The sequence below is a fragment of the Lepisosteus platostomus genome, chromosome 17, assembly GCF_059453375.1.
Source record: "Lepisosteus platostomus isolate fLepPlt1 chromosome 17, fLepPlt1.hap1, whole genome shotgun sequence".
Lineage (NCBI taxonomy): Eukaryota > Metazoa > Chordata > Actinopteri > Semionotiformes > Lepisosteidae > Lepisosteus > Lepisosteus platostomus.
In genome coordinates, this window is record NC_142627.1 from 14,287,956 (window position 1) to 14,308,657 (window position 20,702).

The 20,702-nt window shown below is 36.1% G+C and overlaps 1 long non-coding RNA gene across 1 annotated transcript in view; it reads right to left on the reverse strand.

Moving 5' to 3' along the window:
* Positions 1–14: 14 nt before the first annotated feature.
* Positions 15–20,702, reverse strand: part of LOC148646213 (uncharacterized) — a 460,577-nt gene continuing 439,889 nt past the window's right edge. The window contains exon 10 of the long non-coding RNA XR_015927991.1: positions 15–225. This is a non-coding gene — a long non-coding RNA (uncharacterized LOC148646213). The remainder of the gene's footprint in view (positions 226–20,702) is intronic.

Sequence of the window (20,702 nt, forward strand, 5' to 3'; positions counted from 1 at the left end):
CACAAAAAGTAAAACACACTTTAAAAAATCTCTTTTAATATCCTTATCGGCTTTAGATTTCATACTTATCTAGTCAGCCAGCAAGTTCTGTAACTGACACCAGAGCTACATGTCACCGAAAGTTGACTGTACTTGTCAACTTTCAGTTCTTTCATCTTTTTCTGCAGGTTTCTGTAGGTCTGGATGTTCTCCTGCTCTTTGGGGAATGGAATTGGATGTTGTTATCTGTAGGGTAAGAAAAGAACAGACTGTCACACAGAAATCCATCTATCCAAAATTGCTTTTATTTTAAAAATGAGAAGTGGCCATATATGCACTCAGTGCTGTAAGTTAGAATGGTTTTGTGAGGATGTTATGTATGCTGTATGGACATGACCTCTCCTACTTCAGAGAGTATTTGTGCGTTTCTGGAGGCTGTGAAGAAGCTGAAGAGTGTGTAGTGTGCGCTCATTGTCCCACTGGTGTTTTTGAGAGAGGTTAAAAAAATAGACTTACTCATTTGAAACCAGTCAATGAGTACATTTTCAGTATAAAACATACATTCAAATGTTTTCAAAAGAATGAATAAATAATTAAATAAGAACCAAAACAAAAAGAGGTGAAGTACAAAATAATTGTTTTACTTTGGGAGACAAGTAAAAAAAAAAGCTGAGTGAATAATATCTGTCAGTCTTTCTAACCATCCTTTCATACATGGTTTCTGATTAAGAATAGTGAAACCATCGTACACTTCGATCTGTGTGAAGAAAATGGACATTTTTGGCTTGTTACAAAAGCAGTGGTAATGACAGGACAGGTTTTGTGAATGCTCTGTGGAAAAGCACACAAAGATAATTCACTAGGAATAACAACACTTGAGAATTAAGCAAATTGAAAGGTTTACTGAGTCTTTTAGTCACAATACATTTAGTTTAACCCGCTTCAGGAGGCTGGGACCCCTCTGTGGAGTGAGGAGTGACCAAGGGGCAGCCACACAGGTGGAGACAGGATGGAGCTAGGATGCTAAAGATGCATGCGAGGGACAGAGGGGATTACTGTATGTATGGTATTTACAATGTTTAGGAGAGGAAATGACGTCAAGACTGATTATGAATGACTGTCAACTGAGTCTGATTGCACTTGGCGGTTGTCATTCCTTCCAAACATTTGTTATAATCTTAATTCTAAAACTTTGAGCAATAATTTCTGATGAAATTATTACAGTGCCCCAGATTACAGAGCACAAGTATACAGATTATTTAGAGAAATTATGTTTATTTTTTATCAGTGATCAGACTGTGTAGTACAGGAGTGATTATTAGAATTCAGAAAACTTGTTTAATGTTTTATTAACCAAGACTTAAGGCATCCACTTTTCTCCCTCACTTCAAGGTGTGTGACAATTCTTCCCTGCTAACAATATTAATGCTGATCTTATCTATTACCAGAACATTTGCCAGAAATAATGCTGCTAAGAAATATTAGCACATCATAGTGTTCAATTTTTTTTAAAACAAAAATCTCACACATTCTAAGTGTAGATGGCTTTTTTGTTTAGAGCAAATGCACATGTATTCAATTACAAGTGTCAGAGCAACAAATTACTGATAACCATAGAACACTCAAACACTAAAATGAAATGTTTACACATTTAATTGCTCCAGAAGAAAGCTTTAATATTCCTATGAAGCTGTTGTTTTGAAAAACAAAACATTTACTCTACATAGTATATTTACATATTAATGCAAATCAAAGTTTTCTCTCAGAGCAATAGAGTGTGAAGTTATTTCCTCTTGCTAACAGCATTATATCATTAGGAAGTAAAACACCATCTAATGTTTTTGTTTTTTATCACAACACATTTTTTCATAGTGCTTGTAATAATGCATTAGAGTATTATCTTACAGTATGGTAACCATTGTTTTCTTTGCAATTCAAATATGTACCACAGTTCATGCAATCAAAATTCACTGGCACATTACTTATTGAGCATTAAGCGAATCTTTCTTGTTATCCTATGTCACACTAACAACAGTCAAAATGTTTATTATGTACCCATAAAGTTTGTGAAAGCATAGTGAATCTATGTATCTGTGCGTGTTTGAGACATTTTGAAAAACATTGCACACATCATTATATAAAACTGGGGTCTTATGCACAATCACTGGGAAGTCCATGGGTTGGACAGTTTCTATATGAAATTGGACAAAGTCAATCCTCTAACATGAAGGATTGAGACTTACAAGATAACTTGGAAAAGCATGCCCTGTGTTCTCTTTTAAGTCATGCTGCACATATAAATTCAAGAGAAAATTTAGATTTTTTTAAAAACAGAATCCTAATACACTGTGCTAAAATGCATTAAAATCCAAGATATTAGTGGCTCAGCAGGTAAGACGCCTGCCTTCTGGAGAACTTTGACCTGATAGAGAGCTCTGCCATTTTCTTGAGGCTCCTGCAGGGAGGAGGAACAGTAAACTCTGGTCAGTGGATCATGACCAACGTTACTAATTCTACCAGCCTAGTTCCCAGGTGAAGTGCAGAGGAAGTCAGATTAACTTCCATCATGAAAGTACGCTCATGTTTCGTCATGCAGGACTTCATGGAAGGTGAACTATTTATGTGTGGGACTTACGTGACTTACTGAGACACACCAGATGTGCTTCACTATTGATATTCTAACACCTCCAGCTGTGGAAGTCTGCCTGCAGCTATTCAATATAAGACTGATACAGACGTATCTTTTAAATGGGGGCAGTAATGACTTTTAATGAAATTGGGGTTTGTAATGAAAGTTCGGGAGAAAGACAGACCTGTCTTAACTATTAAGGTATAAATATGGCCTTTAGTCCAATCTGATCCAGACTTTGATGCCCTAATACCAATGTACCAGTCATCTTACTGCTGCTTCTCCTACCTGTGGCTTTTGAGAAACCTTTGGGGCTGTTTCAGTCAGTGCTCTGCGCTCTAAACCATTACTTTCTCATCCTGATTTTGTTTAACTGAATCCTGAAAGTGCACTGCAACCATTTTTGATCTTGGTTTAAACATCATATATTTTCCTGAAAACCGTAAAAAGAAATTCGGTGCTGCTTTGAACTTGCTTTCAAGTTTTCACCACTATTGTGCAAGCTTTCCTCTAGCAGGGCGTTCCTCTGCCATCTCTTTCTCTCTCTGCTGCTTGACAGATAAACTCTGTATTCAGATGCTCACTGTGTGAGATCAATCAAGGACTGGGATTACGAGCTCAAGATATACCTGCTCAAGTGATAGTCTTCAAAACTCATCAACTTATTGAAGACCTCACTGTTGCAGTGGATTTAACTGTCAGCAACTCAGGAGAAGAACTCTTTCAAGACACCACTGATCTCTAATGCCCCACTGCACTGAGTTCTCCAGTTCCTCCAGTTTTGTTTCCACCTGAGATCATTTCTTAATGTTAGTCTAAATGATTAAAATACAGAAACTGGAATATTTATCTTTATTCAGTCTTACAGCGCGTCATTCATCTCCTAGCATGGTAGTAAGCTTTTAAACCTTCTCCCCAACTGACCGACTGCATGAATGCTTGTTTTTTAAAGTTCTTACACAATCACAGTTACTTCTTTTCCTGCTACACCTGCAAAAGCCTTCTATGTATCTGTTTTCCATGCTGTGGACACTAAGGACACACAGGTCCAAGCCTTCTCGATCAGGCCGTAGCCAGACACAGTAGTGTCTCAGCCTGCAAGTACCTCCATATGGGCACCCTGTCCAGTCTATCTCACTTTCATTTCCATGTGGTTCAGTATTTCTCTGTCCTATCAATCTTTCCCAGCTTTCTTTTCACTTTACATCAGAGGCTCACTCAGTCTGCCCACTGTGCCAACTATCTGCAGCTATTTAATGTTTTCTCTCCCATTAAACTTGTACTTCAAGTGTTAAATACCAGTCTTCATTGCAATAAAGTGACTGGGTTTGTCTGGAGCTACAGAATGTCGTTTTTTTTTCTTTTCAGCATGCATTTCTAAATGGTAACGCTTTATTGTTAAGGTGCTTTTTGTATGGTTAACATTTATATTGTACTTTGTCCATGTGGCTTATTCTTGTTGGAGTTGGCCTCTTCCTCATGACCAGGCCACCACCATTCAAACTAGGTGGGTGAAACTAAACAAACATTTAATTTAGATTACTCAAACAGACAAATGTGTTTTTTCTTCATCACAGACATACTGTATTACCGGATTTATCTGTAATATCATATAATGAATGTTAGTCTTCTCCTACTCTTGTATGGGAATGTCTATGTTGAATTCTTGAGCTTTTTTATTCTGCATTGCTGTGTGTGTGCATCAGTTTGCTCTGCCTCCATGCAAGGTCGGACTGTTGTCTCTTAAACATAGCCATCATATCCATACAGTTAATGTTCTGTCTTTATTGCACTCATATCTGAATTGAAATTTGTCTTCTGCTGCTGACCTGGATTTAACCAAAGTTCAGGTGAAAGACTAGTCCAGTAGATCCCGGTTTTTATTGCACTAACATCTCTTGTCCACCCCCTTTTACTGCCAATAAGTCAGCAGCTCCTTGGTATGAAAAGGAGCCTTGCAAAGCAGTTGCCTGTGTAACCAAACAGGTTGAAACCGTTTTGTTAGTTAGTGTTGTGTCTTAATTGATTTCGTATCTGTATTGAAGTTTTTCTGTTACTTTGCTCCAGTTTGCTTCTGGATCAATTCCTGCACATTGTTTTAGACTGCGTGGAAAAATATTTAGAAACAACAGGATGTACCAATGATGCATCTTCAAGATGGATATTATATTTAACACATTGCAGCTCCTCTCTTCGTAATTCTTTCCTTAGGAGATCAATGGGTGAAGCAGGTTGGAGAGTGGTGCAGAAACCAAATGTAAAAAATAAGGCAGTCACCTCCAGCAGGGCTTGGTAAATGTGCTGTTTCTTTGCTGTATCTCTGAAAGATTACATCATCATTGGGCTGCATACGAAAGCAGACATACAGATACATTAATACATTTCTTGAATATTTATAAAGCACTATTATTAAGCTTATATAATATGGAAGTCGTAAGAAAACCAATACAGTAGAAAACAGGCATCTATACATAATTCTAATCAAGGGGTTAAAAATGTTTTGAAACTAGACAATCTTCATCACATGACCTTGTAATTTGAGTTAGAATTTAACCTTAGTAAAAATCACATTTTCATTAGCTTGTTATGCCCAATTAAATGAGAGAACAATTTAGAAATCACTGTGGAGTGGATGAATTGGATCAAATAGCAGATTTGTAATCTTGTGTTCAAGAATGAAATCTAGCTACTGTCCAGCACTACTTACACACTCATAAAACAGACAAAACCTGTAACTGCCATCAAAGAAAACCGAAGTTTGCCATACAAAAATATTTTACAAAAAATAAATTACAAAAGTCCTTTTAATACATGTTTAACTATGTGAACCTTTAACATGCATTTATCAGGCATTAAAGAGGCACATGTTTAATAAACATGGATTTTAATTGCGTTGAAGCACTTTTATTCATTTAAAAATAGGGAAAAAAATGCTTTCTGTATAAAGTATACTTTTGTATAATTATCGTGTGGATTCCCAAATTAGATTTCATTTTACTTCTCTGCGTCTTGGTCAGGCCAAAAAGCTCACAAAAAGGAACCACTCAAGTTCAGACACATCACAGGCTTCTTGTAAAATAGCCCCAGCTCACGAAAACGTACAGTTTCTGGAACTCTGCCCAGTGTACCAGTGGAACTTGTCTGGAAAGCTTTCAGTTAAAAAGCCACTTTTGGTGGGAGTGGGGGTGGTGAAGCCGCTGTGAAGGGTCAGAACTGCTAAAATAAATAATGGTTTGGGTAGAGAGAACCATTCCTGTAATTATATCTGTCAGTTGACATATAGCCAGTGAAAACCGCCAACTTTAATGCTCCCTGGTCCCCCCCCCCTTCAGTACTTCATGGGTGGCACAAGAGTAGTATGATAACAGCCCTGCTGGCACACTCACCTGGTCACCCTTAGGTATTAGGCACACCAATAGGGGTCTATCATACACATCTCACAGGAAAACAGACAACGCGCGTTCTCCATAGCTAACATTTTAGTTGTGCAAATAACCATACTAGTTGTTTTTCTTTTGGTTCTTATTAAAATGTCTAAACTTATGATGCTCTGCTTTTGTAAAACAGTTCTCTTGAATTCTGCACTTGAAATTCTAAGCAATATACAAGGGCACATTAAGCCACAGACTCTGGCTGGTGTAGCAGCTTTTAATATGTTTGCCAATTGTGTTCACATGCCAGTAGTTGTTGGTTCTACTACAGTATCTGCTAATACATAGTGGGGCTGAGAAGGAGACAGTCTGTGTCTTTTCTTATTAATGCTTGTGTCTTTGGATCAAAATATACCAAATATCAAAATGTGGTATATAAGAAAATAAGAAAATAAAACTTCACTATTAAATATGTTCCACCAAGATTTTGAACTGAAAATTGGACCAAGATCTCATATTCTGCATAAAGAATCTTATAAAAGAATGTGCAAAATAGGTAAAAATAGGAAACATAAGATATATCAGGGCATATAATTTATCAAAAAATCTGGAGGAGAAAGAATCTCTCTTTTAGCTTTTGTTAAGTTGATTTAAGTTCAGATTGAGTTTCACACACATAAATCAGCTCTTTGCAGGTAATGCAGTTATGAAACTCACTTTAATTCATTAATGATACACCAAGCCATGGGGGTTTATGAGAGGAAAGATTAAAAAAGAGAGAGATTTAAGTCTTATCATGTTTATTCTTAGATTTCACAACACAGGAGGCATATTGAAACCCAACTCCCCTCTGTGCTTATTCCCCTCAGGGTGTGAGCTATAACTTCCCACAACCTGCCAATCTACTTATCAACTAAAAGGAAAGAAAAGGGGCTTTCCAAAGGATTTTCATTTTCTCCGTTTTTCTATAATTTGTTTATTTATTTTCTCCATATAGAACAAAAAGACTTAATAATGTCGCTTGTCACTAGCGATAGCGATGTCATTATTGCAACTGTCAGTAACAAACTAAATTGCCATTTTGAAACGTAATGATGCACATCAGCATTCTTTTACTGTGGGGATGTCTTAAAAGTACAAGGGGTAGCTTCTAGAAATTAGCACAGTATTTGAAGGCTGTTAGTGGCAATACAGGTCATACAGTGTTACCTGTTTGATTGAATAAAAATCTCAGCGAGATGCCTGGGGTACTCTTTTCCACTCCTGTACAAGATGAGTCTATAATTATCTAAATTTGTTTGATGGCACATCACAGACTATGCCTATGTTACAGTCACCAGAGGTGTTCAGTCTTTTGGAGAGATGAGGTCTGGCAGACAGACACTGTTTTCATGTACTGTATGTACATTAAACTCATCATATTGATTTAAACACTTCATTTTATCTAATTAGAAAACACACCTAACTTGATGATGTCTCTTAAACTCCTCTAAAGTCTTAGGACTACTGTAAGTCTCTTATGATGACACACTCTCCCACACTCTCCCCCACCCCATCTGTCTGAGGGTGGCAACTTAGGTTAACCAGAACAGGGATAGTTCCATAGTACTCTCAACAGCACTGGTATCAAATATGGCATCCAGTGTTTTCAATATTACCAAAACCACAATGGTAAAACAGCTCCTCACTTAGCAATAATTCTGATCCTCACATCCTAACTTGTGCCGTTTTTGAAGGACATTATTTCTACACCATTTTGACCCATCTTTTCATATTTTCGAAGATTACATTTCTCTGGCTGTTGAGACATCTTTTTCCAGATGCAATTGGAATGCGCATTCTGCCTGACATTGGATTTATGAATCTTCAAATTCATTTTTGTCAATCTGGGCATCATTGTACAGATTAAGAAGGCAGAGAGACAATTATAAATCTAAGCTTCTTATTTGTTACACACTGCCAGGCATACAGTACATTAAAATCCAATCAATTAAGATAATAAAAATAAATAGGTGTATGCATATATACATTTGTTTTTATAGCTCATTTAAACCTGGCTTTAAGCCAAGGTGAGTGCAAAGATGTCTGTATGATGTGCTGTTTTTTTTAACGTGGCTAACTTATACAAAGCTTATGATGAGACCACCAAAGCCTGTTTTGTTAAATTCAAATTCTGGGATACTGACCTGACAGCCTGGAATCCTGTGCTACTAGCCAATCAAATAGTTTCTAGATGACAAAGATTACTAGGATATGGTTTTATTTATCTAACCACACTATTCCAAAATGGACTGTGAGCCTAGAACCTTAGCCAGAATGTTAGTTCCAGTTACAGTGGTAAATCTTTTTTCAAAGGTTTGCTATGGCTTCCCTAAGGATCATGTACAAACTGTACAGTGTGTCCTCTCTCTTCACTTTTCTGCAGTTTCCTATCAGTCAGGGGGAACAGAAATAATTTAAACTCAATGCATATTGCAAACGGTTTGGTCACTGCCAGAACTCAGTGTAATGACACATTATTTTTCTTAGTGACCCAGTCGGCTGGCACTCTATTATAAATAGCCTGAGCATGAAGAAAACTTAGCAAGTGTCTGGTAATATGCATGCCTTCAAATCAGTGAGAGGGCTTTCCAAATTTGAAATAAGAGAAAAAAATCCCTCTAGGTAACAGAACACTTTCTGCATTATTTAATATTTAATCAGTTAGAAACCATTTATTGTTTATTTTTTAAAAAGAATTTCATGATGAAAAAAATCGTAAAATCTAAAATGCTTGAGGGTCGTCATGGTTTTGAGTTTTCTTGCACAGATTCTAGATTTAAAATAAAAGACTAGAGGTCACATTAATGAGTTGATATTCTTTTTACATTAAGAGGTATTTTACAGGGAAGCAGTTATTGTGGCTTGAATAGGACAACTTAAGTTACTGTTTGTCAGACAAGCCTGTTTAGTAAGATACATTTTGTAACAGGCAGATATCCTGAATCCTGTCAGGGTCTATTCAAGCCGGACAATTAGTCAAAAAAGTTTCAGCAGCTAGAATCACACATTTTTCTTTGTCAATCATAATTTATCTTCTTCTGTGAGTGCCAGCAAAAGATTCATAGGGAGTCCTAAGAAGTTTACAAGAATTTTCCGAAGATTGTTCCTCTTGTTAAAGCACTTGGAGGACCATGACCTATATACTTTTAACTTAAACTATCAAGTAAAAAATAATAAGTGACAGTGCTCTCCCATGACAAAGGAATATTCAAAACAAAATTATAATCACCTTTCTTCATGCACCTCCTTGCTTCCTGACGCAGTTAAGTAACAAAGTGGCCTAACATTAAAAAAAACCTGCAGCCTTTATCCCAAAAAAGAAAACTTCAGTCTCAACAAAACACTAGAGCAAAACATCTCATTCTAACTGTAGTATGAGGTTAAGCATCATGTCTTTAAACAGACATATTAGCCTCAGATATACAGTTTCTAAAAAATAACCCCCCAAAAACAAACAAAAGCCATATTATTTAACACCATCAATTGATGGAAAAACACATTCCAAAAGAGTATAGGGTGGATTTGTACTGGATGAGCTCAGTGATGTCCGAAATTCATAGTTTAAAACATTTTCCTATAGACTGTCTGGGTTTGTTTATCTTAGAAACATCTGCTGGCAAAAGCTACAGGCCTCACTTTCCACTTATTTTCCAACACTTCTCCTCTGGTGATGTTTCGGCTGGTGTGCTCTTTGATAATACAATGTTCTGGCCTGACTTGCACCCTTATAAACACCAGATCAGTGCAGGATTCTTTAATTCTTAATCTGAAAGGTTCTAACAAAGAACCACAGAGAGGCTGAAGGAGCGGACCTGAACTTCGACAGAGAAGATTGGGATGGGATATGACAAAAGTGTACAAAATCCTAAAGAGCGTTAACAAAGTCAATCCAGAACACTTCTTCATAATGAAGAGTGAAATATGAAACAGAGCACCTACACAAATGTGCATTTTAAACTGAGAAGATAAGTCATTTCTTTACCCAAAGAGTGGTGGGAGTACAGAACAAGCTGTGGCCTCCACATGTTTGTAGCTCTGTATGTTCTGATTCATATCACAGAGCTAAGCCATTGTCAGACTGACATTCATTGCTAGGAGACTTAACTGTAAGCGTAGGAATACGTTTTAAACTTTTTCAATTTTAAACTAACAATATGGGCACAAGGCAGGATATACCCTGGACTGGACACCAAAGGGTATAAACACACACATGCATTTATGATACCATTTAGAGATGCCAGGCAACCTACACAGCATGTCTTTGGCTTGTGGGAAGCAATGAAACCACTGTGGCCACGGTGGGGACATGCAAACTCCACCCAGACAGTGTCTCAGGCAAGGATCCAACCCATGACCCAAGAGCTATGAGGGAGCAGCACAAACCACACCATCATGCCACCCATAATACATATTTGTCCTTTGCTATTTTTCTCACATTGAAAGAGAACATTGTCTTTCATACAACTTATTATGAGTATGAACAAAAACCACTGTTTTAAGGACAGTCCTTCAGAAACCATTAAAGTTATATTCCCCATTTCATGCTAAATAAGAAGCATTTCAAAATGGAAATCAGTGCTGTTTTGCAAGCGTCTCGCATGTCTGCAACTGTTGCACATGCATTTTATGTTCCCTAAAGTCTCAGTCAGATATTTTCCATTACTGCATAATAAAACCATAGTGTGACCAGTCCATAGCCATCCAATCGCTAGTTTATTTAAATAACACAGAAGCTTGAGAATAGACTTTGTGGTAATGTTTGAATCCCACAGATACCAATACACATGGACTAGGAAATAGTAGTTCATGTTGTAAAAACATTTTAATGAGAGGTGCATACCAGTGCCCATTTTAAGTTTTAAGACTGCACCATGGTAAAGGTGTGCTACCATTATAATTTTAGCATAATTCGTCCACTATTTATTAACCATGCAATAAAGAAGAACTGTTTACCTTCACCTTGTTCCATAATGTTTTTATTATGCTCTCCTAATTTCAATAGGTTTTAACTGTGGTACTGCTGAATACAGTATCCTATTATAAGGGTCACTAATAACCCAGTCTCTGTGGCTGAGCAATGCAGTCCTACAGTCTCTCGGTTTGTTTGACCCCATGCTGACAGAGCTCAATAGACTCCTTCTCAATGAACTAGCCTTCTAATTATGGTAATTATGCCACTGGAAGCCCACAGGCCTGACCACTGCACTTATAACAAAGAGTGTTGTATTTCTAAAAGTTCACATGTATTTTGTCAAGGAGTTTTTTTCCGCTTCATTCTTCATATATGTGTATAGGGTTTGGTGGTGATCTTGGTGATAAACTACATTACATGGCATTAATAACAGCTTCACACATTCATTAATAGCAAAGTGTCATACTGCTGTGTAACCACATGTACTTTGCAAATGAAACTGGTAGTCGTTTTTTTCTTTTTTTGTCTTTTAAATTCCTCCATTTTTTAATGCACCTCTGTCTTTGAGCCAAGGGTAAGATAGCTCAGTTGGAGGCTGGAGTTTGGCTTTGACACAACAAAAATGCATTTATGTATCTTCTGCTTATTATGTCTTATCCATGACTGCAAAGTTACTGTGGCTGTAAGCTCACACACTCTTTAAATCAAACACACTATTTAATGCACATGTCTCCAAATCTTGCATTTTCCTTGATGTGGCTTATGTGCGAAACAGAAAGCAATATAAAACAAAATACAAATATGTAAATTATTTTAGACATAAAGTGGCATGATACCCAGAAATATATAGGTTTAATTTTGTGAAACAAGGACATTTCGTTGCCATTTCAGGGTGTGTATGTGTGTGTACAACATGTGCCATGTGATTTTTCATTTTTTTAACAAGAGAAAATGAAGTGTTAACTATGTGGGAAAAAAGGCAACAAGTGTTCAATTTTTAACATTAACACATCTGACTTATTTCACAAAAAGCTGCCAATTAAAAACTAAACTTGCTAAGTGGGAACCAAAAAAATGAACATTTTATATCAATATACAAACATTTCAGTTCCTGCTAAGCATAATAATAGTACTAAAGCTATTAGTACTATACTAAAACTATAATAAAGCTAAGTTTAGATCAGTGTAGGCTGGCTAATGTATATTTTCACAGAGCTGTACAGGTGAATCCAAAAAAGTCATGTAGAAATGCCTTATCACCCTATTTTAATATGTACTGTATAACCTTCATATTATACAAAAGAGACAACATTAATACAGTGTCAATAACCTGATAGTAAGCGACACTTTCTTATGATTGATTACTAATAATTGAAACCAGATATTTATTATTTAGACATACTTTGATAATAGAGACTTCAGTGTTAACAGCTATGTTTGTTATACATTTATAAAGACGGGGGTGGCAGATTTTAATGTCTATCTGTCTTTAACGCAGAGACACCTTCCAATATTGATTCTGGAAGGCCTGCGGTTTTGTACTTTTATGATTATTGCCCAGTCATTTGGGTACATTGACCAATAAGCATAAATCAATGGTTTTGAAAACCTACAGACCCAGAGGCTCTCAGGTGTTATTGTTGGCTAGCCGCGTAGTCAGATGGGTTCCTGTACAAAAATCTCTGCCAGACTCTCGTCACAGGAGCCTCACCCCAGGAGGCTTAATTACTTACCACCACTAAATACACTAAACCTCGCTCCACACATTTCAGGGCCTAATCAAAGTTTTTTTAATGTCTTTCAATCAGCTCCCTGGTCTAAATTGTTTGAGTTTCTTTTCTATCTCACTGGTACTGTTTGTAGCAGGTGTTAAAAGGCTAGCCTTTCTATAACATGCTAATTGTATCTGGGATTAGATTTTACTGCTGCACTAGATTAGATTTAGTGGTGAAGACACTTGAAGAGCTAAGCCTCCTCAGGAAAAACGGACAGGTGAGGAGAGATTTCATTGAAGTTTATAAAATGGCCCAGAGCTTTGACGTGTTTTAAAGCTCTTGTAAATTAAATGTATTAGTATAAAAAAACATAAAAGATTAGAGATGACCTTAGCTTCTTTGGAAAAAAATGTATGCAAGAGAACTCATAAACTTTAACTGACGCAGAGTTTAAAACCATTGAGAAAAAAATGCTTCTGATGTTGAAGCTCCAACCAAACAGGAATTATTGTTGATCAATCTGGAGATAACTGTTTATAGTGGAAAAACAAAAATAACAGCAGGAACACAAAACGTGTTTAATTTAAAGTGCACAGCAATAATGTCACACCTCAAAGTGCAGTTAGAAGCAAGGAAAAAAGGACAACACTCAGAGTAATTAAGAAACTATTTTTTTCTCTCCTCATGTATTTTCCATGGAATAGATCAAGCACATTTTAAAATCCTGATAATTTTGTAGCTACAGTTTCTCCAGCAGACCCATGTTTAGTTCTAGTGAACTCTGTAATTACTCAAAGTGTTTGATGGCGGACAAACCCAAAAGAATCAAGGAATAAAGTTTTGCACCACAGCCCGTGAGGAGATGCATAACAGGAGGGTGACATTGACCCCTTTCATTAAAATGCTATTACAACGTTTAAAAAATGCTGTTTGCCCTAAGAATAAGATAACCTCCATGACACTGAAACATAAAAGAGCTAAAGAAAAATCCTTGCCTAAGCTAGAAAAACCCAGTTGGAACATTTTGGAAAATTAATGAAATTTAGATCAAATGAATAATGAATTAAGAGAAAAAAATGAATAATAAATTAGAAAAAAAGTTCTTGCTAAATAACAGCAGAAAAATGTAATCCACAACCTGTACATTGGAAAAAGGTTTAACACATGTCATTTATAAATGAAAACAATGGTATATCTCTCTTGTTGCTTAAACTGAAAGAACACACTTAAAACAATGAATCCATCTTGTTTCACGTCTTGTGTGTGGTTTTGGTTTTAATAACAATAGGATTTATTTTTAAGGACATGAAAAATGCTTGCACCTAATTACTTTTGAAAAAGCTGCTGAAAGTTGTTGTTGTTTTTTTTTGCACCTGAAACATGTAAGGTTTGTGAAAAGTGTTCTTTAAGTTCTCAAAACGGACTTTTTAATGGTACCCCGTTTTTTTTAACAAGGTAGTGCTAGGATGCATTCCTTAATCTGAAGTAGTGAACCATCCCAAAAGGAACAATGAATGAATGAGAAATATATTGAAGTTGGGAAAAATGTAGTGTGAGCATTTCTGTTATACAGTATATTTTAGCATCTTGCTTTAGAAGATATTTCTGTACTACTTATAATGTAATGGTTTAAGGTCATGTCAGATAATTGCAATTGTAATTCTCTATTTCAGATGGTTTTGACAGATCTTCTTCAAAAGGTTCAGGAACATTGACCTTAGATAATAAACCCTTTTAGCTGTGGCCCACAAGAACACTGCTTTTATTGGGGACAATAAAAATAACAGAAAAAGGGTGGGGCTCAGACCTATTGACTTGCTTGTAGGAAGAAATAAAATGGCTCATTTAAACTATGAAGGAGTGTGCAAGGATCTCCACATCACAAGGGAAAGTCTATCATCTGAACAAACAAATCACATGGCAATCAAACAGAAGTTACCATCAACAAGGGAAGGCCACTTCTGCATGTTTAACAAGTCTCAGTTGTAAGGTATCCTCAAAGCAGAACAAAATCGAAAACATTAGGGGTTACGATCTTTTCATTTAAAGGCCTCTTAAATTGCAGTGTGCTTACAGATTGTTTGTGTTTTTGTTTTGGCTTTAAACCATATCTATGAGCATTCCAGTCTCTAAAAGTTTGAGAAATGCTGTTAGCATTAGCTAAAGATTAGATGTAATTGAATCCCTTGGGATAGAAATTCTTTAAATGCTGTGGATAGATTAAAAATATGTTCTGGAATTCTCTTTATTCTTAAATAGAGTAAAAAATAAAACAAATTGGTTTTGAAATTCTTTTTAAAATACTTTTTTTTGAAAAGGAGATTTTTATTGACATTATCAATTGCATATATTTATTTGAATTTATATTTATTTGCATGAATGTATTTATTGTAATTATTATCAGATGAAGTGCTAATATAATTATTATTAAGATAAATTTGTCTTAAGTTAACATTTGTGGTAGGAAACATCTGATCTCATTTAATGTTTTGTTAATAGCAGTTTGTGACAGCAATGGAAGATTCTTTGAAAGATTATGAAAAATTTATAGGTGAGGTGGGGGTGTGGTAGGGATGTTTTAAAGTGACTGAAGAAAATCTAAGTGCTGTTTTTGCAATATACTGTAATTTTGTCCGCTTTAATTTAGGTCTGGATATAATATACTTGAGCCTATGTGAGGCAGTGTGTCTTTAGGAAGTGCAGTTTGCCTGATTGTAGAGGAAATAATTATGCAGAAAATGATCTCTCCCGTGTCTGGTTTCTGAGTTCTTGAGCAAATAAAATTGTTAAACCATTTCATTCTAGCAGGATAAACTGTGAGCTGATTTTACAGTCAGGGTACATTTGATAATTACAATATTCTTAGAAGCCCTTGATTGACATGTGGCATATTTAACCAGGGATGATCAAAACTCCTGTACACAGCCCAACTCTCTCATTTCTGCAACACTAAAGCCAGTCTCAGTGGGTAGGAGAGCATGTGCAGGCTAACAGCTGTTTGTAAGCTGGATTCAATTTCATGGAAAAAAACTGTGTTGAATCAAAGACAATTCACTTTGGAGAAAGATGTACCTTGTGCAAATGAATAGAAAGAAGCCTACAGTAAAATCAGCTGGCCGGATAAATCAACAGGGCAAGCAGTCGGCTTTATGTGACCCATTCTGCATCTTATTTATTTTTGTTTAGCATTCAGCAGCACCTGCTTTGCCGTCCAGTATGGCTACAAGTGCTGTGGCAGTCGGAGCCTGTGAAAAGGTTGGAAATGATAAAGACCTCTACCTTCATCATATATCAATCTGCTTCCATTCTCTAATGAGCCATTGCCACCTGTCCAAGACCCACTTTAGCTTGGAAAATGCAAATTTAAAAACACAGAGAAGATAGACTGCAAGATGAAGTATTCAGATGTATCTGATATCTATAACACAAAGGGAGGAGATGCTCAGAATTTACAATGTCAACATGAGTGGCTTTATGCCAGACACTTAGCTGAAACAAAAAAAAATACAACTTTCGTATGTAGCTTTCAAGAAACTTTTTGCAGCATTCGTATGCCCTTGCCGTTGAGATCATGTAAATGAAACAAAAATAAATTCAGCAGCCTGTATGCAGATATACTCTGCCTCTCTTCAAAATCATCAGTTTTGGCTGAGGAGACAGAACTGCATACCCACCAACGCAAGATTATTTTAAAATGAACACAATGACAAAAGCAAGGATTTATCCTGTGAAAAGAATGTTTTCTGAAGCATTGGCTCCTTTTGTAATCAGTAAATAAGACAACTACCTGAAATGCCTTGGAATGTGACCTTTCAAAGCAGATTATACTATCAGCTGAGCTCTAATGTGAATTTCATTCCCCAAGGTGAAATAATTCAAGCAATTTGAAATGCAAACGGTTTTGAATTTTGTCGTCACAGTATTTTTTTAACTTTACAAATAATAAATTAATATGAATGGTGGTTTCTAGTATACAAGAGGGTTGCTTCAGGTCCTTCAGGGATGTATTTATTAATTACTGTTGGAAATTTAATTGATCTTTGCTTAATGGTAATTTATGTTCTTTTCCAATAAATCTCTTACATTACAGAGTGCCATACTCTCATATAACATTTATGTCGCATTTCTGTCTTCTGAATTTCCACACTTTATTTTGGGGTTTTAAAACCAGATATGATAACTTTGAAATAAGTAAATGTAAACATGAGTAAGCCCTTACAGTAGGCATCCAGATCTTATACCGTACTACCAAAAGCAATTTGTTTTTATGCTCTTCTTCATTTATAATAAACGTAATCTTTGATATAAAGTTTCCTGGTCTGTGCTCATAGTGTAAGTAATGCACTTCAATCTTTTCATTCTTGTAACATTTTGAAACTCCGGTGTTTTTTATTTTGTGAAGAAACATTTGTATATTTATTCAGAAACACTTTCACCCACCTTCTATGGCATAAACAACACCAACTCAAGTGTATTTGCTCGAAAAAGAGTGGTACCCTTTGGTTCATGCAAACCATTTTTAGAACAGGCAGACCTTACAGCTTGTTACCAAAGGCAATTTAATTATTAATGCTCTTCACCTTCCATGTAAGGCACTTTGTCTTTGATATAAGGTTACGCTGCTTACGGTAGGTTCCTGGATCTAGTAATATTTAAAATCAGCTGCACTGTAATTCTTTTCAAATTAAACACATCACAAGATCTGTACACAGGCAGCCACTGGAAGGACCAGGAGTTCACATGAAGACTGTGCTGACATTCTCTTCCCTCTGCCCATTCCCTCTCCCCTTTCATTTGGAAATTCAAGGCCTTTTGCATATAATTTTTTTTTGGCAAATTTTATCCCTCTTTCTGTTTGCTAAACATTAATTGTGGCTCTTTCCTACTGCCCTTAATACTCCCAGCTAATTATCCTGCAATAAATCTCTTTCAAGTCTGCATGCCAGCAGTTGTGGGATATGTGTAACGGCTCTTTCAGCTCCTGCTCGCCTGTCAGTCAAGTGGGCCTCAGCTGTAGCTTTGGATGATGAGTATTAGCCTCCCGCTGGGATGAATCTCCCAATCTCCCCACTCCCAACACTGTCTCCCAGGGCTCCACCACGCTTCTACCTGTTAGCTTAATCTGGGATTTTCTTTGGCTAATGCTGTTATTTTATACTGGGGGAAGAGAATTCCTGAGAGAAAGACATTCAGTTAACCTTTTTGGGCTAATTGTCATTCAAGTCTGGTAAAATAAGTTTTTGCAGCGCTAGGTCAGTTTTATACTATATATACATACATTTTATGTGTTAACATTTTTTCACATCCCCTGCCAAATGCAATACATCGTATCCTTCCCCTTAAATTAGTAAACTGATTGACTTTTCATAAGGTGAGTGACTTTTACTTGTAAATCGTTAAGAAATAATAAATTGAATTTTGCAGTGGGAATGAAGAGGGGACGTACGTATATGTGTGCAGGGGGAGTGCATGGATCAGAGCAGATTTTCAAAACTGAGTTGTGCCGCAGTGAGTGAGTTGGAGGTGGTATCAGATAAATAAATGGCTTCACTACACATGGGATTATGATCACTGCCTTTGTGTCTGTACTGGATTAGGGTTATATGATAGATTAGGGTTTAGGAATTAAATCAGGGTTCTCAAAATTGGAAAACCCAAGTATTCCAAAACCTTTTGAAACTTCTCAGATAAAACAAATCTGCAAGATGATCCTGAAGGATCATAATTTAAACAATAATAAAATAATTGTATTTGTTTGGCCACTGGCATATTTACATCCTAAAATAAAATATACAGTAAGCTCTGGTTTTTATATCTCAGTGTATTAGAATTTCACCTTTTCCCTCATGATTAAATTGAGTCAAGTAGGAATGAGTTGATGTTTTAAGTATGTAACCTACTAAACCACAATAGGTATGGGGTATGTATCCATTAATGCAATGTGTGGGAGTGAGACTGGTGGTGAAAGGTCTTATCTGTCAACTGCCCCCCTGTTTTTCTTTAAATTGTTCATTGTGGAAACAACAAGGGGGTAGTGTACAGTACGTTTAGCACTTAGCCTGGACACCAAAAGGAAACGTAGAATGCAATGCAATTGTATTGATTGCATATCTTTTAAGGATGATAATACACAAGTTGACAAACTCACTTGTAATTTAGGGAAAATATGAACAATAATGCCCCCTCTCACCTTTTGTCTAAAAATCTGAGAGAATTAATACCATGTAACATTCAGTGTACAATAAGAAACACACATTCTACAAAAGAATCAATGCAAATATACAAGTTCACACATCATGTCATGAAAGAAGTGCACAACAGATTGGAAATAAAAAGGGAAACTAACTGCTGTCCAGAGCTGTCACGACACCTGAGACTCAGTCCTCCACAAGTGCTTTAAACAACTCCCTCGCTGTTGACAAGTGCCATCACCTAACAAAGTGGGAGACAACAGAAGATACACAATGAGGATATGTTCCTGTCTATTAGATTCTCCTATACCAAAGGAAATCCTTAGTAAAGATACCTGGTTTTGGAAATAAACACTGCAAAGTACTTTGTGATTTCACAGATGAATTCCAAAAGAATGATTTTAACCACTTCCTGCTACCTCTTCCAATTCTAAGTTCACCATCATTTTCTTCTTATTCACTATACTAGCATATACAATACTATTCCTATGCTTTTACATGCTTACTTGGCCTCTGAAAAGGCTACTGATTTATGACATGAACAAATATACCACAAACAGACTTTTGACAAATTTCTTGCAAACCAAACAAACAAATGCTGTTCCAATAAGCCTGAGTGGTGGGAGACTCTTTTCTGTACTTTTTCATTTCTGACATACTCCTTCTAGTCCTGTGTGTCTAGCTTCACAGGTTTTACATCAGCACAATTTTAATGTTTTATTTCTAGTGTCTGTTGTGATTAACCTGTGAAAGTTAAAGCATAAATAAGGTTGTTTGCACATATTGAACTTTGATTATAAGAAGCAAGAACAGTGTCTTTGTTGTTGTGCCTCAATAACAGGCTCTTTTTGAACCTCCCTATATAAGCCTGTTGATAATAAGGTAGCTCACATATCTTTATGAATGAAAGCATTTTCTTTCATGTTTATCCTCTGACCACATGGTTAACCACAAAACAGAACTTCCAAATCTTTAAAATAAACAGAGAGATTGCAACCAAACATTTCACTTTGAAATGGTTTTGGATTTAAAATACAGCGCAAAGATTCTGCACAAGTTAAAGACCTTAATAGCCTATAGTTTTGGATAACTGATTACACCACTTTTTATATACCTTAATTTTAAAACATTCATCTGGAAAATCAGAAGGAAAATGTCTGAAAACCAGACCAGATGACCACATAATAATAGCAGCATGATTTCAAAGAAAACCAAAGCATGACTATAAAAAATGTCCAGAAATATGGGGTTTCAGTTCTACTAAGTACTGGCTGTAAGCAAACCTCAGAATAGAGTTATTCTAAAATGACAGAGTCAGACTTGTTGTGTTATAATTTCATGATAAAATGAACAAGCTACCTGTTGTTCTGACAATTGGTACAGAAATGTCAATTTTAGATCTGTTTATCAATCTTTCCTTGTTCATTACCACATACAAGGACCTTACTCTCAAGAATTTAAAACCCCACCAACCAAACTTTCTTTAATCATTATTTTTCTGACAGGTTTTTTTAATTTTTAATTTAATAAAGAAAAAAAAACAGATATACTGTCTTTAAGGAATCAGACCACCATAACTGAGGAATCCTCATACAGTGGTGACAAGACCAACAGTTATGCACATTTCAATGATTTATAACGTTTTTTGGAACTTTGCACTTAGTAGTTCATTGCATTAATAATATATAAGTATGGGTTCAATTTCTTCCCTGCCTGGCCAATGTGACGAGCCATGATCAATTCTTTCATTGAAAAGACCTGCAGCAGGCTTGAATATAGATGGGTGTTTCTTCTCATAAGTTCGTACAGAACTTAAATTTATGAATACTCATTACTTTGCTTGATCATGTGAACTGTTCTTAT